Source organism: Camelus dromedarius, chromosome 24 (genome assembly GCF_036321535.1).
Source record: "Camelus dromedarius isolate mCamDro1 chromosome 24, mCamDro1.pat, whole genome shotgun sequence".
NCBI classification, from domain to species: domain Eukaryota; kingdom Metazoa; phylum Chordata; class Mammalia; order Artiodactyla; family Camelidae; genus Camelus; species Camelus dromedarius.
Genome location: NC_087459.1, coordinates 20,002,983 through 20,026,882, shown reverse-complemented (window position 1 = coordinate 20,026,882; position 23,900 = coordinate 20,002,983). Strand labels below are relative to the sequence as shown.

The 23,900-nt window shown below is 45.6% G+C and overlaps 1 long non-coding RNA gene across 1 annotated transcript in view; it reads left to right on the top strand.

Moving 5' to 3' along the window:
* Window positions 1-22,119, top strand: part of LOC135319168 (uncharacterized) — a 49,498-nt gene extending 27,379 nt beyond the window's left edge. Inside the window, exons 3-4 of the long non-coding RNA XR_010377615.1 lie at window positions 5,088-5,335; window positions 21,980-22,119. This is a non-coding gene — a long non-coding RNA (uncharacterized LOC135319168). The remainder of the gene's footprint in view (window positions 1-5,087; window positions 5,336-21,979) is intronic.
* The last annotated feature ends 1,781 nt before the right edge of the window (window positions 22,120-23,900 follow it).

The following is a 23,900-nucleotide window of genomic DNA, read 5'->3' as shown; positions in this document are numbered from 1 at the left end:
AAAGAAGGAAAGAAGGAAAGAAGGAAAGAAGGAAAGAAGGAAAGAAGGAAAGAAAGAAAGAAAGAAAGAAAGAAAGAAAGAAAGAAAGAAAGAAAGAAAGAAAGAAAGAAAGAAAGAGAGGGAGGGAGAGAGGGAGGGAGGAAGGGAGGAAGGGAGGAAGGAAGGAAGGAAAGAAGGAAAGAAGGAAAGAAGGAAAGAAGGAAGGAAGGAATATTATAGGCACTGTCTCTAACTGTAACAGGTTTACTTCCACGTGGCAAATGATGACAGCAAAAGCCACCATCTCCTAGAGACCATCTATCCTTGTGGTTAGGAGAGCAACCCGCGAAGCCAGTCCTACCTCCCAGTTTCTCAGTCACTAGCTGTGTGATCTTCTGTAAGGTGCTTAACCTCTCTGTGTCTCAGTTTTATCTTCTGTCCATTGGAAGTGATGATAATAATTGTCCCTGTCTCGTGGTATAGGTATAAGGAGGAAATAAATTAATTAACAAAGTACTGGGGGAAGGGTATAGCTCAAGTGGTAGAGCGCATGCTCAGCACCCAAGAGGACCTGGGTTCAATTCCCAGTACCTTCTCCAAGCAGAAATCAGTGAAGAAACCTAATTACCTCCCCCTCAGAAAACAAAATGTAATAAAGTACTTAGAAGAGTTCCCAGCGAAATACAAATATTCAGTAAGTATGAGTTGCTATTATCAATATGATTACGATCATCATGATTAAAATGCAGTGTGTGTTCTAATGGATGCGTTCACAAGAGGCTGTGACAGCAGGGGAAGGTCAGGCAGAGAGAGAACATTCACGGTGAACAGGCTGTAACAGCAACCAGTCTCTCCTAACGAAGTCCTGGCTAAGGGAGCAAGAGTGGGTCTTCCCGACTGAAGACCCTCAGGGAGTGGGCGGGTCCTCAAGGGTCACTGGGAGCCTCAACCTGTTCTTGGAAATCCTCAGCCACTGGGATAGAGGGTAGCAGAACCCCCATCCAGCTTCTCCTGGGGAAGGCAGTGACTGCAGAAGAGCCAGGAGAGGGGTTCGGGAAGATGAGGTGCCCACACCCTGACAACAGGGTTGCTTGGTACAGAGGCAGCTTCAACAGTTTCTTTTATGGAGTCATTGCCGGGCTACTGAAAGCCCCCTCGGGCCACGTTGCTTGAAAACCCACCATTAGCATTTCAACTTAATTACTTTTGCAGGCAGGCGCATTTCTACAGGACTAAGGCATTATGGTTCCCAGGGGGAATTAAATAATAACTCCTGGAGGATGAACTGCATGGCTTAACCGGCATGCTCTGTCGTGCCTTTGGCCTCCCCTTGTTTCCTGAAGGAAAAAAAAATGATCACACGGTGACATAGACTGTTAGAGCAAAAGGTTATCTGACTCTCAAGCAGAAGCTGCTTGTTTATTCCTCCTGTTTACACTTGGTAGCACCCAATTGATCTTGGGGGATATTTACACTTGTTCTCTGAAGGGTAGATGGTACACTGATCCGGTACAGGTTCGCTCAGATTATCTGGGCTGGTCTTAAGTAGTTCCTTCATCTTCTGGGACAATCTTAAGGAGCTCCTTCATTAATTCATTCATTGACTAATGCAATCAACAAATACCTATGAAGGACTTGTATGTGACAAGCCCTGGAGATACCACAACAGTCAGACATCAGGGAATTCCTAGCCTGATGAAGGAGACAGACATTATCCAAGTAGACACGTGGTTGAGTGTCGGCAGCGTTAAGTTTGATCCCGTGTGGACCTGGTCTTTCTTCATGTCTTGCTGCAGTTTCCTCTGCTTGGCTTTATTCTTAGTTTATTATAAAGCATTGTCCCCTGTTGGCTTCAGGCTCACATGAAACAAACCAGTTTAGCCATTTCCATTAAGTGCCCCTCTCTGTTCCCACGGAAAGCTGACTCTTTCCGGAATGGACTGGGTCAGGGGGATGGAACTGGTTGACTGGACTTGGTCGGAGTCGCATGGCCTTCCCTGGGGCCTGGAAGGATGGGGTATGTTCAGCCCCACCTGTACTGCTAGACTTAGTGTGTTTGAAGGGTGGCTCCCCATAAGAGTGGGGTGCAGTTCCTAACTTGCCTAGATGCTGGCCCAGCAAAGACAACTTGCATTGACCCATCTAGGAAAGATTTTCTTGGGATTGCTTGGAAGGAATCTGAGGTCACATGGCCATTTGTGGGTCCCTGGCTCCTACCTGCATTTTAAACCCTGGGCTCTCCTTAGTGGCCAGCTCTGCAAGGGTTTGTTTCCTCATCTCTGTGTGACGCTGGTCAGCCCTCCCCCACGCCTGGCCCAGTCACTTGTTAAGACCACCTAGGACTACTACATCAGCCAGAACCTTGCTCATAAAAACGCCCATACAGTTGTTCTGTTGCAAAGCCAAGTGGATCTTAGGGGGACATTGGGACAGTTCCCGAAGGCTGTAGTGCAAGTAATTGACGATGGTGAGAAATCACTTCATCATACAATGCTATTTTGGGGTAAAAAGAGCCAGAGTAGAAAGGCGGTTTAACTTCTACATCTTTTTAAGAAAAATTCATGTATCTCTATTTTACCTATCCGGGGGGGGGGGATGGTGGTATCATTTTATGTGCCCTGATTTATATGTCAGAAGGCAGCCTCCTCTTGGGCCAGTACTGAGAAAACTGTAACTGAAGCTACACACATAGACAGTATCATGTGTGTTAAAGAAAAACAAATTCAATCATTCATTATCCTTGTTAAAGAATCATAAGGCAGACTTTATTCAGGATCATCACGACAGGCATAGGGACCACTGCGGGGGGTGGGGGTGGGGGTGTGGAGACAGAACTCAACCCCAAACACAGCAAGGAAAAGTGGGAATTTATAACCAAGGAGCAGGGTGGGGCTCAGTGGATGGACAGTTACTAACAGGAAACAGCAGGAGTAAGGGGGGTTCTGGTTAAACCGACCTAAGAGAATTCTTGCTGGTGACAGTCCAGGGTGACCAGACATCACCGAGGAGAAGGTGCAGAACACGGATCCCAGTCAGATACAGAGGATGGGGGATTCTGGCTAAACTGACTTAACAGGAGTCTTGCTAAAATTAGACAATGAGAGACGAACACAGAAGCCCAAAACTCAGGGTCTAGTTGAGAAGAGAGTTCAGAAGAGCCACTCTTAGGTTAAAGAGAGAATTTTTGTCAAGTGTATCCCAGGTGCTAGTACCTCTTTTTCAAGTAAGGTTGCCCTTTGGGGCTCTTTGGAGTACATCAGAGTTGGATAAGGTCTCAGAAACTGAGGAGGCATTTTGCTTTCAACCTAAGGCTCTTTCACAAAAAGAAAAGATTTTGCAGGCAAGAGTGACATCACAAAGATTTTATATATTCCAGAATTAGAATATCCCCTCCTCTCTCTCATACCTGCCAAAAAAAAAAAGGCTTGGAGAAGGTTCTGATCTTTATTTTGGGGGTCGGGTTTAGAGAAGCATTTATCTTTTTGACATTCGTTGATTTGCATCACAAATGAATGGGTTGAGACCCTGGGGGAGCTTGAAGATCCAAGCCACTCATCAGCAATCCTAACTTGCAAAGGTTGCAAGCACCAGATGAAGGAAGCGATCTTTCTTCCCCTTTTCAGGTCTGTGCCCTGGTCTGCTGGGGGCTGTCACCAGCCCAGAGTTCCAGAGGGCCCAGCTATCAGCGGCGTATTCTAAGGCAGTTAGCTGGAAACCAAACGGGAGGTGAGCCTGGAAACAAGCACAAGTCAGGTCCCAGGCTGAGTGTGGAGGCAGAACGGAGAGGTGTGTGGTCAGCTGAGTGCCTGCCAGTATTGCTTTATTATTAGGCTTCTGATGGCCAATACCCCAAAGTCAAAGACACACGCTTTCCCACATGTTAAGTTTTCTGCATCAGGACCTAGCTAGCAACTGATACATGTATTTGATGTGATTAGATTTGTGTGTGTGTGTGTGTGTGTGTGTGTGTGTGTGTTGATCTGTTGTTTGTTTTCCTCTGAAAAGCTATTAGTAAATCCATGATACGCCTTAAAATAAATGGTGTTTCAGAACTAGGGAGTGTAGTATTTCTGGAACAGGCAGGAATGTACAATGTCAACTAGACAAAACGCCTTCTAGTGTTCATCTCTATCATTTTTGGATGTACTGTTTCTCCATCTATCCACTCATCCATCCAGCCATCCACTCACCCATCCATCTAGTTAGTGGAAGCTTAGAGAAGTTACTTAACCTTTCTGTGTCTTAGTTTCTTCACCCTCAAAGGCAGTTGTAAAGATTAAATGAAATAATCCAGTGTTCACGTATAGCACTTTAACAGTGCCTCGTGTAAAATAAGGGCTCAACTAGCATTATTGTTAGTTCCATTCATTCATATTCATTCATTCATTCATTCATTCAACTATTTTTGCTGGTGCCTCCAGAAATTGAAGATATGCATCCAAATGGCCCAAGGAAACCCAAGCACTGAGTCTTGCTCTGGATCCAGACTGCCTGGTCTTGATTCCCAGCTCTGAGTGTTACCAGCTCTGTGGCCTGACGCTTGTGGTCTGACCTCACTGTGCCTCGGCCTCTGCGTCTGTAAAATGGGGATAATAGTAGTGTCTACTTCATAGTGTCTGGGAGAATTTAAAAAATTAATATATGTGAGCATGTAGTAAGTGCTAGATAAGTGCTGACTATTTTTGGTTGGATCACAGAGACCAGGAACGATTTCCTTCCTCCTGGAAATAAAAGGTAATCTTGATTATTTCACTTTTGTAAAACCCATGCATGTTTACTCTATACAATTTGTAAAATACAGACAGACCAATACAAGGAGAAAAACACCCTACTTATAATCTCTCCCTGTGCCAGATGAACATTGTTAAGGTGGTAAAGTCTATTCATTTGGGTACTTCTCCAACAAACATGCTTTCCCGTAGCTGGGATTCCACTGATGTGGTGGTGTATTACATTGGGCCCCCAGCGCAACATCCTTCTGGAATTTATACATTGTATAATCTCCCCCTCTTGCATCTGGGCTGGTCCTGTGACTTGCTTTACCCAATAGGATGCAACCAAATGAGGCTGGGTCTATTCCAGACCTCAGCCTCAAGACATCTGGGCAGCTTCCATTTTCAGGTTCTTGGGAGCTCTGAACAGCCGTGTAGGAAGTACATGCTGCTGAGAAACCACAGCGGGAGGAAGGGGCCCTGAGACTTTGTGGAGAGAGAAGCCCAGACTGTCCAGCCTCCCAGCTGAACCCAGCTCTCACCTGATCTGCCTGCAAATACACCCACGAAAAAGACCACCAGCAAGACCCACAGAAGAACCACCCTACTGAGCCCAGCCTGGATTGCAGAATTGCAAAAATGCTGTAAGTTGCAATAAAAATGGTTGTTATTTGAAGCCATTACATTTTGGTGATTTATTACATAGTAATAAATAACTGATAATTGTTCCATTTTATAAGATGCCTCTTAAAGTTGAAAATTAGACCATATTTCTATGTAATTATGTTGTGGTTAAGAGTGAATTCTGGATCAGATTGCCTGGGTTTTAATTCCAATTTCCCATCTCAGCTGTGACTCTGGGCAAATTACTTGAACTCATCTATAAAATGAACTTGATAAAAACCTCATAGATCTGGGGGTAGATTAAATGAGCCAATCCATGTAAAGCACAGTGCCTGAATCATACAGTTAAACATTAAATAGATTTGTATTTCCCCAAATCATTTCTCAATGGCCATGATATGTCATTGCATGGGCATATCATAATTTAGCCAGTTTCCTGCTGTTGGGCATTTATGCTGTTTCAAATTCTTTCACTAGTACAGAATATGCAGAGAAAGAATTCTCATTTCCATTTTTCAGAAGAGGAGTGAGTGAGGCTGAGAGAGTCCTAGCGACTTGCTCAGGTTGAAAAGCTCGCATTCTCGTTCCTAGGACAACGCTTGCTTCCGTACCCAGCTTGGGGATTTAGCAATCTACCTGCATGCAGGTTTTGTCTACCGCCTTTGGCATTGCATTATAACCCTGTTTTCCTGGAGATTAGAGTTATCATAGGCAAGGAGAGATTTTTGACATGCTAATTTTTGTAAGAGAGTGAACACTCCATAAACTTCTTACTTCCGTTTGCTTCCACCTTCTCTGTCAGCCAGCGTCATCTTCAGACTGGCAAGAGCATCACCTGGTAAGAAGGGACAAAAGCCAGAGATGAGAGGTGGTGTTTGTAAGATGGAATGAACTCGACTTGACTGTTGGCTTTCAACAGCCCTGCATTTGACTTTCAGTTCTGTCTGTTCCCAAGTGTAAGATCAAAGGCAAATTACTTAACTGCCTCTCTGAGCCTCAGTTTCCTCATCTGGGAAACTGTGGTACTTATCCATCCTCCCATTTCCACCCTCCACTCCCCGGCCATTGTTGTAACAATCAAAGGTGATAATTGATGTAAAGTGCCTGACCTAAGTGCTCAGGGCAGAGTAACTATCATCGGATTCTTGGTCTTAGTCAGGGAACCTCCAAAGAAGGCTAAAATAACTGTTCATCTTTCTGGCCTGGAGAGTCTGTAGCCCTAGGAATGGAAGAAGCATTTGGATCTGAAATCTGAACCTCTCCTGGTGTTCTCTGAGGCGTCAGGAAAGAGTGAAATAAAAAGTAAAACTTATTTCTACAAATGGGAAGGCTTACGGAAGATAGTTCAGTGGGTGAAATCCTGACTTCTAACTCAGCTACCCACCCATCATCAAGTTCCTCTCATCCATGTCCACTTAACTTTTGCATATGGCGCTCAATGTCATAATCACCTCCAGATGAGTGGGGGTGGTGAGAAGGAAGCAGGAGGCCACGTTCACTGTGGCCCCAGAAGTGTTCCCATTCTCTCGTCCGCGGCTCCCGTCCAGTCTCCTCTGTCACCCTTTTCATCTCCCTCAGATATCACCGTCCAGTCCATGTCCAGCCACTGCCAGGATTCAGTTCATCTCCGTAGGAGCTGGATGGCCTTCAAGATGGTGAAGTATCCTGGTCCCATTCTTTCTAAAATGAATGTAGGTTGATAGACAGTCATTTTGGTGACTTTTCATTCCATTTCTTCCTTTCGGAATCTTTCCTGACAGTTTTGTTGGCATGGGGCTTAGTCATTAAATTCAGGTGCCAATAAAAGGCGGTTCTAACAAAGGCTTTTGTGCTTTACTGAGAGTATCACCCTTCCTTCCTTCCTTCCTTCCTTCCTTCCTTCCTTCCTTCCTTCCTTCCTTCCTTCCTTCCTTCCTTTTCTTCAAACAAATATTGGGCATTTTCTATGTGCCAAATCATATGTTGGATGTGGGGAATGTAGATTTATACGTAAGGGACAGACAGTCTCTGCCCTTCAATTTGCTCATAGTTTCAAAGAAAAGGGAAGAAAGTAAAAAGTAAATATTTATCATCAGTTGCTACAGAATGCTCGATGATAAACTCCTGGCTTACAGCAACAAGTGTTTGTTCTCATGCTTGTAGCTTAGTTAGGGCTGGGCTCAGCTGGGCTCCAGGCTTTAGGTTGCCAATCAGCTGTGTCTGGCTCCAGGCTGAGGGCTTGGTTCGCAGTCTGTTCCCCACGTATCCATTTTGGAGCCAGTGTGAAGGGTCCGCAGTTCTCCAGGGCATTCTCTCCCCCTTCACGGATCATCAGAGCACACGAATGCAAGACCAACCATGCAAGTACAATTAAGCCTCTGCTGGCCTCATGCCCACTAACATCCCATTGGTCAAATATGTCACGTGGCCAAGCCAGCATGCATGGGGCCGGAATCTATTCCCCTTCACATACAGTGGAAGGCCAAGAGAGTGATTATTTGCTGAAAAATATTTCAAACCATCTCAGGAGCGGGTGAGCAAGTAGACAGAGTTAGCACAGGGCCCTGTGGGGGGAGCAAAGGCAGAGCACCTAAACCAGTGTAATCAGGGAAGACATCCCAGAGGAGGCGAACCTTCGGCTGAGTGCTTAGAGTTTCAGGAAGCGAACTGGGTGAAGGTATAGGATGAGTTTGTCTGTCTGAGGCAGAAGGAGTTGCCCATTTGATTGTTCAAGACTTAAGGATTACAGGCCTCGTTTGGTAAGCCAGTGTTTTGAGCCCCGTAATGGTATGGGGCAAGACGTATTCTTGAAAAGAGGGACACAGGTCAGATCCCAAGACATGTATCGTCGTCTTATAGGACAGACGCTGAAGAAATCTGATGGCCAGAGGTGAGGGGATGGCAGAGCTGGGTGCTAAACTGGGGAAGGGCTAGTCATAACTGCATTTTTGAAGTTGACACGGAAGCCAATGTGAATGAGAAATGGAGGGGTGAGAACCTGGAATTAGGGACCTGCTGTTGACCTATGGGTGAGCAATGATAAAGGCTTGGGAGGGTGAGGGAAGTAGGATGAGATACTTAAGAGAGAGAACGCCCAGGGCATGAAGGATGCAGGAGAAGGGGGAGCTGAGGAAGACTCTGGTCCATCAGAGTATTGTTACGGTTGCTCAGACTGAGGTTGTCCTTGACTGGGCTACAGAAGGAAGTGAACAGTCAGAAAAGAAAGCAGTGACTCCCATAAGGCATCATAGAAGTGCACCCTGTCTCTCTCTCTTTCTTTTTTTTTATTTTTAGGAGAGTTATTGGGTGTAGGGGAAACAATTAAGATTTTGGAGGCAGACACACAAGGGTCCAAATCTCAGTTCTGCATCTAACTGCTTCTTTGACTTTGAACTAGTTCTTTACCACAATGCAGCAGCCCTAAAATTCACCGCTCTGGGACCCAGCCTCCTCCTATGTGATATGAGCAAAATCTACTTAACGTGGTTATCATGAAATTAAACAGAACAGTGGATGTCGAGAGTCCTAGCTCGGGCCTGACCAAGAGTCAGCTCTCAACAGACCGATTAAGTGGTTTACCTGAATTAACTCATTTAATTTTTTTTCCACCCAAAAGCACTCTATGAGATAGGAACTCTGATGATCAGCACCCTGATTTTACAGAGTAGGAAACAAAGCCCAGGGAAGCCATATGGTTTGCCCAGGATCAGCGAGCCCGTTGGTGGTTGAGCCAGGATTTGGACCCAGGGAATCCGCCCAGAGATGGTGCATTTACTATCCACATGCTCCGGGGCCACCCTGGGGCTTTCTGCTTGCTCTTTTTTGCAGGTGAAGGATTGCAGTTAATAGAGGCAGCAGTTGGGATCAAGGTCTGCATCAGAACAGTGCAGTGAATACTGCCCGGTGGTCCCCTCCTCCTCTTTGCCTCCCTTTCATAGTCCTTCTCCCCTGATTCTCAGATACTGCCCCCCCGGAGCTTGCAGGGGACAGCTTTTTACCGAAGTTGAAAGGGTGGGCTGGCTCCAGCCAGTATTCAGTGAGTGACTGAGTGAGATGAGAAGGCCTAGCTAGGCTCTGGAATTTTCAGAAACTTGGTCTGAATTAAAAGTCAAACATTGGGGTTTGACTCCAGGTCTGCCTGCTGCAGAGCCTTGGACAAGTCTCAGGGCAGCGACCCTGAACGTCTACAAGGCTGAGAATTACTGGTGTTGCTGCTGTTCTGACCAAATCAGGTTTTGTTGGGAGTTTTGAAAAAACTTTCTGTAAAAGTTTAATCACTTTTTAAAAAATCATCGTAGGGAGAACAAAGGATGAACGGAGGTTAGGCAGAGACGCTGTTCTGGAAACACTCACTGCCTCACTCTTGTCTCCATAAATAAATGTTCTCATGTTAAACAGGCTTCAATTTTCTTGGAAAATGCTCAATTTATATTCAGGCACAATGTCTTTGCACAAAGCACTGTTTCTCAATGTTTCTAAGGGAGCCACTAAGTTTTGTGCTTAAAGAACATTAACCCTGGAGTCAGACAGACTCTGGGATTCACCGCTCAGTAGCTGGGGAGCCGTGGGAAAGTGACTTCACCTCTCTGAGCCTCAGTTTACCCATTGGTAAGATGAAAGTAAACATCGTGTCTACTTGATGTAGTTTCTCTGATCCCAGCTGCTCTGTAGGAAAGGGTCCACGCCCGTGTGTAGACGTGCGTGATAGAAGGGAAGCTAAGCCTCCTTGGAGGTGGGGAGTAACAGTGATCATCAAGGTCACGGTCAAGGTCAAGAAGAAGGAGAAATTTATGGAATAAGGACCAGGACTGGAAGGCCCACTCACTCCTTCCATTATAGCGGTTCTTTTGTGCCCACTTTGACTATTAGGGAGTTGGTGTGGAAAGATGCTACAGATCCCGTGGTGGGGCACAGTCTTTTAATCAGGGGGTGGGGCTAGAGCAAGTCCAAACACCCCAAACTTCCCCACAAGTTTGGACTTTTTCTTGATTCTCCGTTCATTTGCTTGCTTTAAACTTCTGATCGCCCCCCCCCCCCGCCCCCCAGAGTCCTGACGATGTTGGTTCTGACAGCTTCTGCTCCTTTAGTGATGCTTGTGTTGGAGGACGGAGCTGGGCGCTCCTTACTGTGCAGTCTCGCTGATATCACCACCCCCTCCGAATGTTTTTATTCGTCTCTGCCATCTCCCCAGCCCTCACTCATCAAGCCTGCTCTCAGAAGGGTGGGATGGGGGGATAGGACCGTGGTGCCGAGCATGACTCTAAAGCTCAATGCCTGAGTTCAGTTCCTCTTCGCATCGTGTCCAAGCTGTGTTGCTTCAAGCAAATTGCTTAGCCTTGCTGTGGCTGGATGTCCTTGTCTTTGAAAAAGAGCAGAGTAAAGGTTTCCATCTCCAGGGGCTTTGTAAGACTCAGTGGCAGTGATCGCTACGAAATACTTAGAACTAAGTTCCTAAGTGCTGCGTAAGACTGAGTGCTATGTGACAGTCAGGTACTTTTCTCTCTGAATATCTCATTTATGCCTGCTTTCCAAACTCCTCCTCCGTCTTTCTAAGATGCAGGTGACGCTGTGTCATTTCCCTCACCCAGATCCTGACACCACAGTCCTGTGGGCTCCCAATAACCAGTCCCCTTGGGAAATCCTTTTTATGACGATACAGCTTCTCCCCGAAGAGAAGCAAAGCTTGCAGGAAGCTAAGTAGCAACGCTGTGCTGGTCCCCGAGACTCAGCGAGTCTCGCTCGGAGTCGCTTTATTTAATTCTGTTGGGCTGGTTCATCCATTCCATGGCTGTCCGTTAGCGCCCACTCTGCGCTGGCCCACGTGCTAGGTGCTGTGGTACGGGACAGGCCTTGTTCACATGGAACCCGCATCAAGTGCATGAGGACAGAACACAAACAAACATGAGCAGCAAATAAGCAGCCACAAGGAAATTCCAGATAACGAGGAGTGCTCCGGAGAGACGCAAAACACAGGGAGATGCTGGGAGTGACTGGTTGGCTCCTTTAGACAGGGTGGCCAAGGAAAGCACACCCGAGGAGGTGACAGTTGGACTGAGGTTTGAAATGATGGGAAGGAGGCAGCCACGGCCAGATACAGAGGGATGGTATTTATGGGTGGAGGCAGCAGCCAGAACAAAGGGTCTAGCACTGGGAGATACTGCCCTGGTACACGGTCAAGCACACGCCCTCATGGACCTCCCTTTCTGGTGCAGACAACAGCCAAACAGGCAAAGAAGCAAGATAATGCTGGCTTGTGATAAGGGTTATGAGGGAAATAGACAAGGTCACGTGCAAGAATGCGCAAGGGGCAGGCCACAGGGAGGGCTGTTGGCAAAGATCTCCTTGAGGAGGTGAGATTTTGCGCTATAGGCTGGCACCCTGGATACCAGGTTCAGAGAATTAAGCCTAATTCCATCCATAAGAGAGAAGGCCTGCTCTGTGCCCAGTATTGTTCTGGACTCTAGAAGCTGAGTTAAGATCGCAACAGACAAGTCCTCTGCTCTCATGGAGGTTACGTTCAGCGAGAAGAGCAGACAATGAACAACCCAACACCAACATTTTTATCTCAGAAAAATCACTCCCATTTCACGGATGAAAAGATAACTTGGATCGGTTGGAAAGTGTGGGGTTCGGGTGCCCAGTCTCTATCCCCACCCTTCCTGGCATCTTCCCTCATTCTGCCAAACACGAGGCCAATGCCCTCAACATCCTTCACATCAAGTTTGGCCAAATTACCTTCCTGCGTCTGCCCCTAGAGATCCCCTTTTGTTCTGGTCCATCTGTCTCTCCAGGAACCCTCCTGGCCCCAGAAATTCCTCTGGGCTGCTTTGAAACCAAGGAAGAGCTGCATCTCTGATGAGCATCTTGCTTTCCTCCAAGCCTGCAAATACACAATGCCGGCTTATCTATCTCAGTGGGAACAGCGTGTCTCCTCGGTGAAGGACAATTTTCAGCTAAGTGCATCTTATTTAAGGCTCTAAGAATGGCAGTTAAGCAAATGCAGGAGAAGAAATATATATGAAAACTATCCATTGAGAGCCTGGGGCTAAATATATCAACTGCTGAGGGAGGGTTTCCAGGTAATCTTGCACAATCTCCGCCGTCCTGTCACAGCAGCACCCAGGGCGGGGGCGAGAGGCCTCAGGGTTTGATTTGCTCTCACTGATTTTCTTTATAGATCAGTTTGATACTAGATGTTATAAGGTTAATTTTGGATGATTAACTCCTCCATATTGGGATATTTGATTTAGTTCTCCTCTCAGACACTTTCTCCCCATTGATTTTCAATATTGCACTTTCCAAGAGGGAGGCAAAAGGTTTCAGCAGGAACCTGTCAAGCAGAGGTTCCCCACGGCTGCCCAGTCTCCCACCCAAAATATCCTTCCTGAGCAGAAGGAATAATGGGTGGGCAGCCAGGGGAGACCCCTGTATCATGCCAGTCTGGGGAGGCTGGCTGTGGCTGCTTACCCTGGAGATACCTGAGCAGATCCAGGCACAAGGGAGCAAGAGCAAGAATTTCAGAGCATTATTATGCCTGGGTTTGAAGTCCAACATTAACATTGACTGGATGATTGACATTGAGAGTCACGTGTCCAAGCCTCAGTTTCCTCACCAGTAAGTATAGTTGGTACTTGCTCTGTTGGATCCCAGCATCCAGTTCTTCTTCTTCTGGAACTAGAACTCACATCTCTTCAATGTGCCAAGCTCCCTCATACCCCAGGTCCTTTGCACATGCTCTATCTTTTGCCTGTTTCATAGTCTCCTTTCTGGACACTCCAAACCTCCCCACTCTAAACCTCCCCTTACTAACTTCTCCAACTGCTGACTTCTATTCAGTGCCAGGATTCTGCCTCCTCTCACACTGAACCATAAATTCCATGAGGTAGAGATGATGGCTGTCTTGGCCAATGGTACCTAGCATAACACCTGACTCATTGAGACCCACACTGGATATTTGGAAAGAGTACGTAAGAATGATGAACAATTTTGGAATGTGACTGGGGATTGTGTGTGTGGAGAGACACGTGAGTTCTACAATATTCTTCCCCACAATTCAGGTATTGGCACGGATGGGGATTCCCTCTTCCCCAGCTTAGCCTAGCTTCTCACCTACCTCCGACTGCCTTGTTATTCAACAAGCCATTCCAGGCACCTTTCTCTAGCGTATTTCTGGTTCTCATCTAGGGCTCCTGCTTTCCATCCCCTCTGCTTTCCTACCCTGATGAATTCCTAAGCAGGGAGAAGGTCTGCAAAGGCCCATAGACTGGAGTGAACACAGGACAGTCTACCCATCACCCATCAGCGCTCTCTGAGGACCTTGCATAAATTAAAACCTTCTTCCAATGTTTGAACCAAAATCTGACTCTTCTTCCTCATACTGTCAAGTTCCTATTTCCAGCCCCTGGTATCATTCAGAACATATCAGACCCCCTTTCTGGAATCATCTTTCTGCTATCTGGACTCAGAGCTGGTTCCCTCTAAGTCCGTCTTATCCAGGTCAAAGACATCCAGCTCCTCTAAGCACTCATTCTAGCTCCTTCCAGCTCTGAGTGCTCTCCCCAACCTGGCTGTCCCACTGAATATCTGCTTCGGACCTTGATTTCTTGTGTATTTGTTGCGGGGAGTGTTTAGTGAGTCACTTTTCCCCCATCATAACACTGGGGCCGATGAGAGTGCCTTTAAAGGCACTGTCTCCATGGTGTGCAAGTCCAGGGGCACATTCGTCTCAGAGGGACGGCCACCTTGTTTAAAGCCTACAAAAGACCAATTTGACTTGCGAATCTGTTAAGATGGTGTCCCAAACTGGTTCTTCACTGCTCCCCCACATCCAAACCACGCTACCAGCCTCCATCCAGCCCTCCCATATTAACGGCTATTTGTGCTGAATAAGGAGTGTTTGCTTGATCCCATCCAAAGCTTGTGAAATTGAGGTCACTTGGCTCCTAATCAGAGTTCAGACACCAGCTGGGAACTGTGAAGGATTGCCTCCCAGAGCATCATCTCGGAGGAGGCCCAGAGGGTAGAGAAGACAGCAGTAAATTGTGCACCCACGCAGGTGATGGTGGTGGAATGGACACTGTGCTGAAGGCGCAGGTAGGGGAGTCAGAGGTCCAGGCTAGACAGCCAGGAGGAGAGTTTTCAGCCAGCAAATATCCTACTGCCCAAGGTCACAGTTTTCCTCACTGACAGTCTCAGCCTCAGGCACCACCTACAGAATGGCATTACGGGGGTGGTGGGGAGGGTGGTTATACGGTCCCTTGGATGTACACAGATACTGATTTGTCCCTATACCCCCAAAAAGCAGGTAGGTAAGGCACTAAAGCAATTCATGATTTCTGAAATTGTGTGTGATGGTTTATGAGTAATAATTGCTTTTCACTGGCTGCATCATTGGGAAGAGAGTTCAGGGGATCAGGTAGAGCTTGATCAAGGAGAGACTCCATGGCTTTATCACCAGAACACACAGCCAGACCAAAACGCACATGCATTCTTAAGGCCTCTCTTTGCATCATGTCTGAATATCTCTTTGGGCAAAGCAAGTCACATAGCTGAGTCCTAAATAGATGGTGTGGGGCACTATACTCCTTTTATAATACTTAGAGGAATCCAAACTCTTACACTATGTGAACTTAGATTATTTACTTAACCTTTGAGCCTCAGTTTTCTCCTCTAAAAAGGCAAATATTAACCCAGTATTGTTTCTGGGAAATTTAAGTGGGATAAAAAGATAAAGCTCTTAGCCAACTGCCTGATAGTGGATGTTTAACATAAACATTTCCCCCACCCTAGGCATTCATTTTATAAATATCTGTAGTGGGATCCACTGAATTTTTAAAGAATTATTGTTTTGCAAAGCTTCAGGATGTTGGGGGAGAAAGTGAGAAATTTGAAGAATAATCTGTCTTTTGCCACACTCAAACACTTCTTCCTGCAATTCAGATTTAATTAAACCTGTCAAGATGTTCCACACCGAGGCAAGGTAGCAGGAAAAGGCAATGGCGCCCTTGAGATAAAATTACCTTGGAGATAAAGACGACAAAACCGCTGTCCAGTCTGAAGGGACATGGTGGTTCTGGGTCCCCCAGGTTCCAGCGACAGCAGTTTATCTCAGCTTATCTGTCGAGTGCAGGCTTGGTATCTGGGAAGTGTTTTCAAGGCAGTTCGGCCATGGAGTGTATTTAGCTGAGATTAGCCTTACGAGAAGGATTGTCTTGCTTAGACTTTGAACCAGACATGGCCTCAGAAGTGCATTCTGGAAGTGGGAGCAGCTGGCTCTTGGAGATGAGTGCCTCTTTGCTCTGCTGGGATGCAGAGATTTCAGCAGGTGGCAACACCTGGCCTCCTGTTTCATTGTCAATGATGGAGTGACGTTACATTCAAGAAGAACAGAGTTTTGATTGTTTCTGAGAGTTTCAGCCTGAATTCCTAAGGCCTGTGAGTTCCAGTGCTGGCAGTAAGAAAACCAGCTTCTTTGAAGGTGAGTAGGAATTTCTGGGAGGGTTGTCAGGTACAATACAGAATGTCCAGTTAAATTTGAATTTCAGGTCAACGACAGATAATGTTTCAGTGATTAGCAAAAAAAAAAAATTTTGTTATTTACCTGAAATACAAATTTAACTGGGTGTTCTGAATTTTTATTTGGTAAATCCAACAATCTTAACTCCAGGAGGAGGGGGACCCTCAGGAAGGACGTGCTGGGAGGTGAAAGGCTAGATCCCGTCCGAGGATGGTCTTAGCAGAATCAAGGCATGGCTTCTAAGTGAAATAAGCTGGACAGAGAAAGACAAATACTGTATGATGTCACTTATATGTGAACTTGAAAAAACACAACCAACTAGTGAATACAACACAAAACAAGCAGACTTACAGATATAGACAACAAACTAGTGGTTGCCCATCAAGGGGAAGGAGCAAGACAGGGGTAGGGGAGTGAAAGGTACAAACTAGTGGGTATGAGATGGGCTCAAGGATGTATTGGACAACACGGGGACTTTAGCCGCTATTTTGTAATAACTGTAAATGGAAAATAACCTTTAAACTTGTATTAAAATAAAAAAAAGTTAAGGCATGGCTTTTGTGAACACAATCAAGTACACTCACAGATGTTGCCTCCTTGATCCTCACAGCGGCCTTGGGGAATAATGTCTTACTTCATGTCGTGCATCTGTGGCCCAAGCCCAGCCATATCAGATGTACAGTGTAGACTCGGCCCGGTGGAGATGTTCCATACCAAACAGCACCAGCTCAACCCAATCACTCCCTCCCTGGCGAGGTGTAAAGGCAGGGAGCACAAAGGAAGAGGTGGGGGCTCCAAACTCACTTTCTTGCCATCCTTTGCAGGCTCTGGCAACCTCCTGGCTTCTTAGGAAGCCTTCTGTGCATACGAGAACCAGGGAGGCTGGGGAACAGTGGGAGTCCTCAGGTGATGGATGAATTCCTCTTGCACTTTATGATCCTGTGTATTCTTAAAACCCATTTACAACAAGCTAAGTGATCTCGGAATGTCTCTTCTTTAAATCTTAGGAGACAGACCTTCTGGATCGTTACAGTTCCTGGGCTCTCTTGGCATGCCAGCTCTCTGAAATAAGAGTGGACTTTCCCACAGAGCAACACTGTAAATTGGAGCCAGGCTCACATGTGTTCCTTTTAACCTCTGATGGGATTGAGTAATTCTACTCCACCTTAGGCCCTAGGCAGAATACTTAGTGTTTATTGCCCTGATCTCCAGATTCCTAACAGCAGCGTGAACACCGTAGCTCTTGTGGCCCAGCCTCCTCACCCAGGAGAGAGGGAGGAGGTCAGCTGGCATTAGTATGGGTAAACCTGAATTCAACTTGATTTCCCCAATGCTTTTTTTTTTTTAAATTGAAGTATAGTCAGTTTACAATGTGTCAGTTTCTGGTGTACAGCATAATGTTTCAGTCCTACAAATACATCCACATATTTGTTTTCATGTTCTTTTAAGACCAAGCCAATCCTCAGGACCAGAGGGGATGACAGGGACTCGAACACAGTACCCCTACTTCCTAACACAATTAAATCTTTCATTCTTGTTGGCCACCAGAAGACGGGCTATCCCTTTTCTGTTCCAGTCAGGAAGTTGGGGGCTGTTGATAGATCCAGACAGGAGAGTGTATCTGGCCAGTGCCTCGTGCATCGCAGCTGCTCTAAAGTATTTTAAATGGACACATGATCATGAATGAAATGGTGACATGGTCTGGGAGGGAACAAGAAAACAAGGAAAGGTCAGTTTGGTGTGAGAGAGATGACCTATTAGAGGTAAGTTTTAGAGGATTTGACCTGGATCCAGGATAGGGCTGATATGAGAAAGGAGTGGGACGAAGTGTTCTGGCAGCATCATGGTCCGAGGCTCACTACTGGAGCAGATCTGCAGTAAATAGTGGTACCCACTTCCCAGCTCAGGACCAAGTAACCTTTGAGGAAATTAACCAACTACATGCACTGTCTGGTTCTCAACAGACATTATAATATGGCCGAGCCCATAGAGTTACTCATTCCACAAATGTTTTTTTGAGCACTGACTTTGTTCAAAGTGTTCTTCCGGGCAGTGAAGATGTGGCAAAGAGCCAGACAGAATAGCCTCTTGCCTCCCACCCTCAGTTGCTGACATTCTACGACGGGAGACAGATATAAACAACTAAATGAATAAATAAACGTGACGGTGTTACAGAGTGCTGAAGCACTGCCAAAGGCTATAAAAGAATATAAGGTGGTTGTGACTGGGCTGGATGATGTCCTGCTAAAACTGGGATCATCAGGGACATCGTCTCTGAAGGCTAGGATGGTGATGTGAAGGAGCTTTTTGAAGAGCTGGGTAAAGAGCATTCCCGGAAGCTGGTGCAGATGCCCTGACAATGGAAGAATGAGCATGTTTTAGGATTAAATAAAATGCTGCCTACGGAGTATTTAACTCCGTGCTCAGGATGTGATAAATGTAAGATGAATAATAGCTGTGATAGTGATGAGGATGAAGAGGAGGAGGAGGAGGAGGACGCGGAGAAGGGGAGGGAACTATGAATTATCACTAGAGTCCGGTCGGTGCAGCAGAAGCCAGTCTGTCTAGAAAGAGACCAGCAAGAACCAGGCTGTGTGTGCTGTCGTTCAGAGCAGATGCAAAAACAGCTTTGGTGAGGTAGACAGTCAGGCTTCTCCTTGGTAGGGAAGCTTTCCTGAGCTCATCAGACTATTATCTCTGAACCACAGAATAGGGGAACCAAGGGGCACCTAACAGCTCCTCCCACTACGGTGAGTTCTGGCTCTGACACTCGGTAGAGGTGCAGCTGCAGGTTGGAGGTGATGCTTTCTGTGGGGAGCAGTGCTGCGACGCTTCCTGCACTCCACTTACCAGTCCAATCCACAGCCCAGGGACCCTTCGTTCTGCACACTTCAGAAGCTCTGGCAGCCCAGCACCAGCTCAGAGGGAATCCAGAGCTGAGTTTATAAACATGCAGATGCCCACAGGGAGGATGGCGGGGAAGCACCGTAACTGAGCACGGCCTCATCTTGGATCCTTGTTGCAAACATGCTGGTGCCAGATCTCATTATTTCTCCGAGAAGGTCCTTGCAAGTATTGCCTCTTCCCCGACAGCTCCTTCTAAGTGGGCTCAGACTTTTGTGATGCCAGCGCCATCCCCCCCGACACCGGAACATTTATATTTGATGACGTCGGGATGAATTATGCACACACCCCACTGAACACAGATTTAATGAGGGGATTTCTGTACTGTTCCTTGCTTTGGCTTTTAATGGATTCTAGCCTTTGAATTAAGCATTGGTTCAGCAACTTGTTGCTGCGGGAGAGAGAGAAACTGCCCCTCCAATGAGGGACTTGGAGGTGGCTGTTTTGGAAATCAGCTCCATCTATAGGTTTGCTCCATCGCGATCCTACTTCTGGGTCTTGGGGGAAACCAGTGATGAGATCCTCCTCGAGGGTCAGAGAGCAAAGGCCACGCTGAGCAGGTGAGGAACAAAACTAGAGCTCTAGGAAGAGGGATGACCCAAAGGTCCTGGTAAGCCAGAGTGGAAGGAGTACAATTCTGAAGGAAAAATGCGGAGCTGCAAATGGAGAAGTTTTCAGGGGCTCAGGAATGGTGGCAGTCACTGCCCAGCATCCCTTACCTGTTTCAATCTGTCGTCAATAGCTTGGTTTTTCTTATCGGGAAATCACTTCTCTATTTGAAACTGATATGGTCCAAGGAGGGGTTGGCTGCCCCCCTACCTCAAAGAGTGGACTGGCCAACCAGAGACTGACATCCCTTTGGATAAATAATTGGTTCAGGTGTGGGCATATTGCTCAAAACTAGAATCAGTCCTGGGATGTTTGCTAGAAATTATAGAAAAAAGATGCCTTTTTATGCTCTCTGCAGTTGCTAAGTAGTGGAATACACATCAGTGGAGCTGCTGTGGGCCACCACACAGAGAGGGCTCTGGCCACAGAGTAACTGGTCAAGAGAGAATAAAGCATAACTCAGAGAAATAGAAGACAATACCGAATGTACGAGACACTATTTTAGTTTCTGGATCCAGTCATACCTGAAGCTAGTTATAAACGAATACATTGCAACTTTTATTAAACTACTTTGAGCTGGCTTTGCTTCCTTTAAAAAAGAAAGAACCTAGACTTATATGAAACCCAAGAGGAAAGAAATCAAAAAGATCAGGGAAAGAGCATCAAGAATTTCAAGGAGAAATGAGTCAGGACACAGTAGGGAATGAAGGACAATTTTTATGGGGTGCTGGCTTTTGGCGTGAAGCTAAATCTCTTGCTTGTAGATAAAGGGCTGGTCTGGCCATGTCTCAGTCCCTGTGTCATTTTTGTCAGAACCAGAGCTTGGAACTCCAATAAGAGCAAAAATGTTATTGTGAAATTGATCCACATGAAAATAATTTCAGTAAAATGAAAATAGAAAAAAATTGGAAGTCATTTATATTGTACAGAAAATTGATCCAAGAGTTAAATAAGTTTGATGAGTTAGTTCCAGATGTAATTTAGCCATGAAAATATAGCAAGTTTATTAGAATCTTGATTAAAATAGTTAAGTCATCCCCTTGTTTTAATACTTGGGATGGCTTTAATCACACTTAGAATGAATTCTGAACTCTTTACCTGAATAGTACGTGATTTGGCTCTGGCTGACCTGTTTGGTGACATGGTTTTACATTCATTTCTACCTAAATAACCTCAAGTCACAATAGCTTCTTTCTGTTCTTTAAAAGAGTCAAGTTTATTCCTATCCTTTACACATGCTATTCCTGCTTCCTGGAATGCTGTTCCTCATTTTCATTCTGTTCTCAGTGCAAATGTCACCTCCTCCAAGAAGCCTTCTCTGAACACCCCAACTAAAATAACTCCCACAGTCACTCCCTGTTCATAATGCTTGTAATGATCTGAAATCATTTTGTTTATTTGTTTACTTGTATTTCCGTCTCTCTCAAAAAACTGTAAAGTCTGTAACATCAGGGGCTCTGCATTCTTGTCCACTGCTGAAACCCCATGGGGTGGGGGTATTCAACAAATGAATTCCTACCTCACATTCCAACCAAAGATGGCTCACTGTCCACTAATATCCATTCTTCCTGAGATTGCTTCAAGGCACATGCCGCCTGGGTAGACACTGAAATGTGCTTCCTAGAGCCCTTTCCAAGGAGGGGCTGTTGCCCCGCTATGGGGAGGGCAGACAGCAGGCAGGTTTTATATCCACACCTTCAAGGTCGTCCTGTCCTCACCTAAGCTTGTGCCCTTCCTGGGATAACCTGCATCTCGGGACTGAGGGAGGCAGAGGTATAAAAGTCGAGACATTTCAGCCCAACATGGGTCAACTCTGCTGGGCAATTCTTTTGCCCATTTTTAAACTGAAATATAGTCAGTTTCCAATGTTGTGTCAATTTTTGGTGTACAGCGTAATGTTTCAGTCATGCATATACACGCATATATTCCTTTTCATATGCTTTTTCATTCTAGGTTACTACAAGATATTGAATAGAGTTCCCTGTGCTATACAGAAGAAACTTGTTGTTTATCCATTTTATATATAGTAGTTAATATCTACAAATCTCAAACTCCTAATTTATCCTTTCCCACCTCCTTCCCCTTGGGTAACCATGTTTGTTTTCTATGTCTGTGAGTCTGTTTTTGTTTTGTAAATAAGTTCATTTTTGTCTTTTTTTTTAAGGTTCCACATATAACTGATAGCATATGGCATTTTTCATTCTCTTTCTGGCTTACTTCACTTAGAATAATGATCTCCAGGCCCATCCGTGTTGCTTCAAGTGGCATTATTTTATTTATTTTTATGGCTGAGTAGTATTCCATTGTATACATGTACCACTACTTCTTTATCCAGTTGATGGGCAATTCTTATTCCAAAATTTCCTACCAGGTTGGCCAAAGCATCACTGTGTGACTTCTAGCTGCCTGATTCTCCTTCATACTTCCTTCTACAGGTGTTGATCCCCAACACCCATCTTCCACCCCAAATACCATCTCAGCATCGGCTACTGGAGGACTCAACCTGTGACAGCACTCAGCTAAATTCTTACATTATTCTTCATTCCTTGCAGCTGAATGTGCTCAGCTGAGCATGTTACTGTCTGTGGAAATGATGTATAAAACTTCTGTCTGATTTCCTAGAAGCTAACTGCCTGCCCCTTTCTCTCTCTGGCAGCTGCGACACAGACATGATGGTGCTGAGCAAGCTTTGACCATGTAGATCAGGGAGGAATGATGGAATGGAAGGACCCTGGTTCCTTTGACAACTTCATGGGGCAAAAGCCTCCACCTGCACTAGACTAACCTACCTCTGGATGGTGGCACACAAACTAAATAAACTATTTTGTTTGATAAGCTTATACTTTGTGCCTTCCCTGACTCCCTGCCCTGTTTTAGCCACTTAGCTTATATCTTAATTAATATGGCTTGGAAGAAATTCACCTCTTTTTGACACAGAGTCTTGGGGATCCATTTATTCCAAAGTGTCCTTTTGCATTCAATTAGATCCAAGACTCAACACTCCAGGACTGAGCTCTGAGTACCTAGAGACACCTTCCCTATTGTGCCACTCCTAATCTTTCCCTATGTGGACCTATTTCCAACCAATTTCACTCCTCAATCTGTCAGCGTAATGGTGATCACCTACCTGACCCTTGAGTCCCCACCACCTCTTATCTCTGGGCTTCCCTCACACTGTTGGCCCCCCCTGCACCCCGATGCCACTGTTAGGATACATTTACTGAAAAACAAGAACTTTGGATGAACTGCAAGTCCCTGAAGGTCTGGCTTCTGTCCGTCTTCAGCCTTGGCTCACCATAAACTGGCTCGAATTCTTTGGCTCTAGTTTTTATCATCCTTCTCTGGGTTCCTTCAACATACCACAGGGACTTTGCATATCTTATTCCAAATCATTTTGCTCATTTACTTTTCCTGTTCACCATTGTATCTACAGTTCCTAGCACAGTTGCTGACCAAAGAAATAAATCAATATTGCCTTAATTTCATAAAAATATTCACTGTAGTTCCTATCACCATAAATCATCTGAACACATAGCTTCCTCAAACCCTACTTGCCATACTAACACCTATAACACACATGTGAGGCGGACTAGCATGGTGGCTACGGATTTAGGAGCAAAATTTCTGTTTCGGTCAAATCTCTGTTTCTGCATTTAGTGCCTGGGTGAATTCAGGCAGCTGATGTAAACTCTGTGTGCCTTGGTTTTGTTTTAACCTGTAAAAGAAGGCTGCTCATACTAACGAATTTTTTACAGAATCTACTCAATTCATAGCCACATGAATATATCATTTCTTAAGAATCTACCCTTTCCTTGCATCCTAGGTTGTGTGAAAGGATCCTAATATGGCACGATGGGAGTAAACAGGGTTCTAAATGGGTCTGTACATTCTGTTCTGAGTAAGCTGAGTCAGTGAAAGAGTTAGGACCGTGGTTGTTTAGATTATTCTCACATCACTTCCATCTAGAGTGGCCGTGTGGATTCCAGAAGGTGATGCTGGTGGAAGTGCCACGTATAGGATTTGGTACATAGTAGATGCTCAGGAGATGTTTGCGAATCTGCATTTCAGTAAAGAGACCTGCTTGCTATTAACTGAGCTCAACTGGCGGGGGTAATTCTGGCCGACTGAGTTCCCTGGGGAGCCCCAAGCATTGTTAATGGAAGAAACCCACAGTTCCATGAGACGCTTGTATTGTATGAATTTGGCAAATGCTTCATCAATTCACAATTCCTAGTTTTATTAAATCAATTTGAATTTTAATGAAAAAAAATCTAAACCCAAGTGATTCCTGTCTGGGGGAGAAAATAGTATTTCTATGCAGGTTCAGGAGCAGGAGGCCAGAATTTCCCCGGAGGTTAGAATCCATCGACTTACAGAGCAGGAAGTTTAAGAAGGATTATCTTCGACACAGAAATGGTGAGTTTGTCATAAATGGGAAAATGTCACCTGAAAGACATGGTAGGATGTAAACAAAATGGGCCCATAAGTAGGAGGAAGCCGGGGCTGGGCAGGGCTGGGACATTTCGCCCAGCTACAGGTAGACCTCTCCCCCCGCCCCCGCCCCCGCCCCGGGAGGG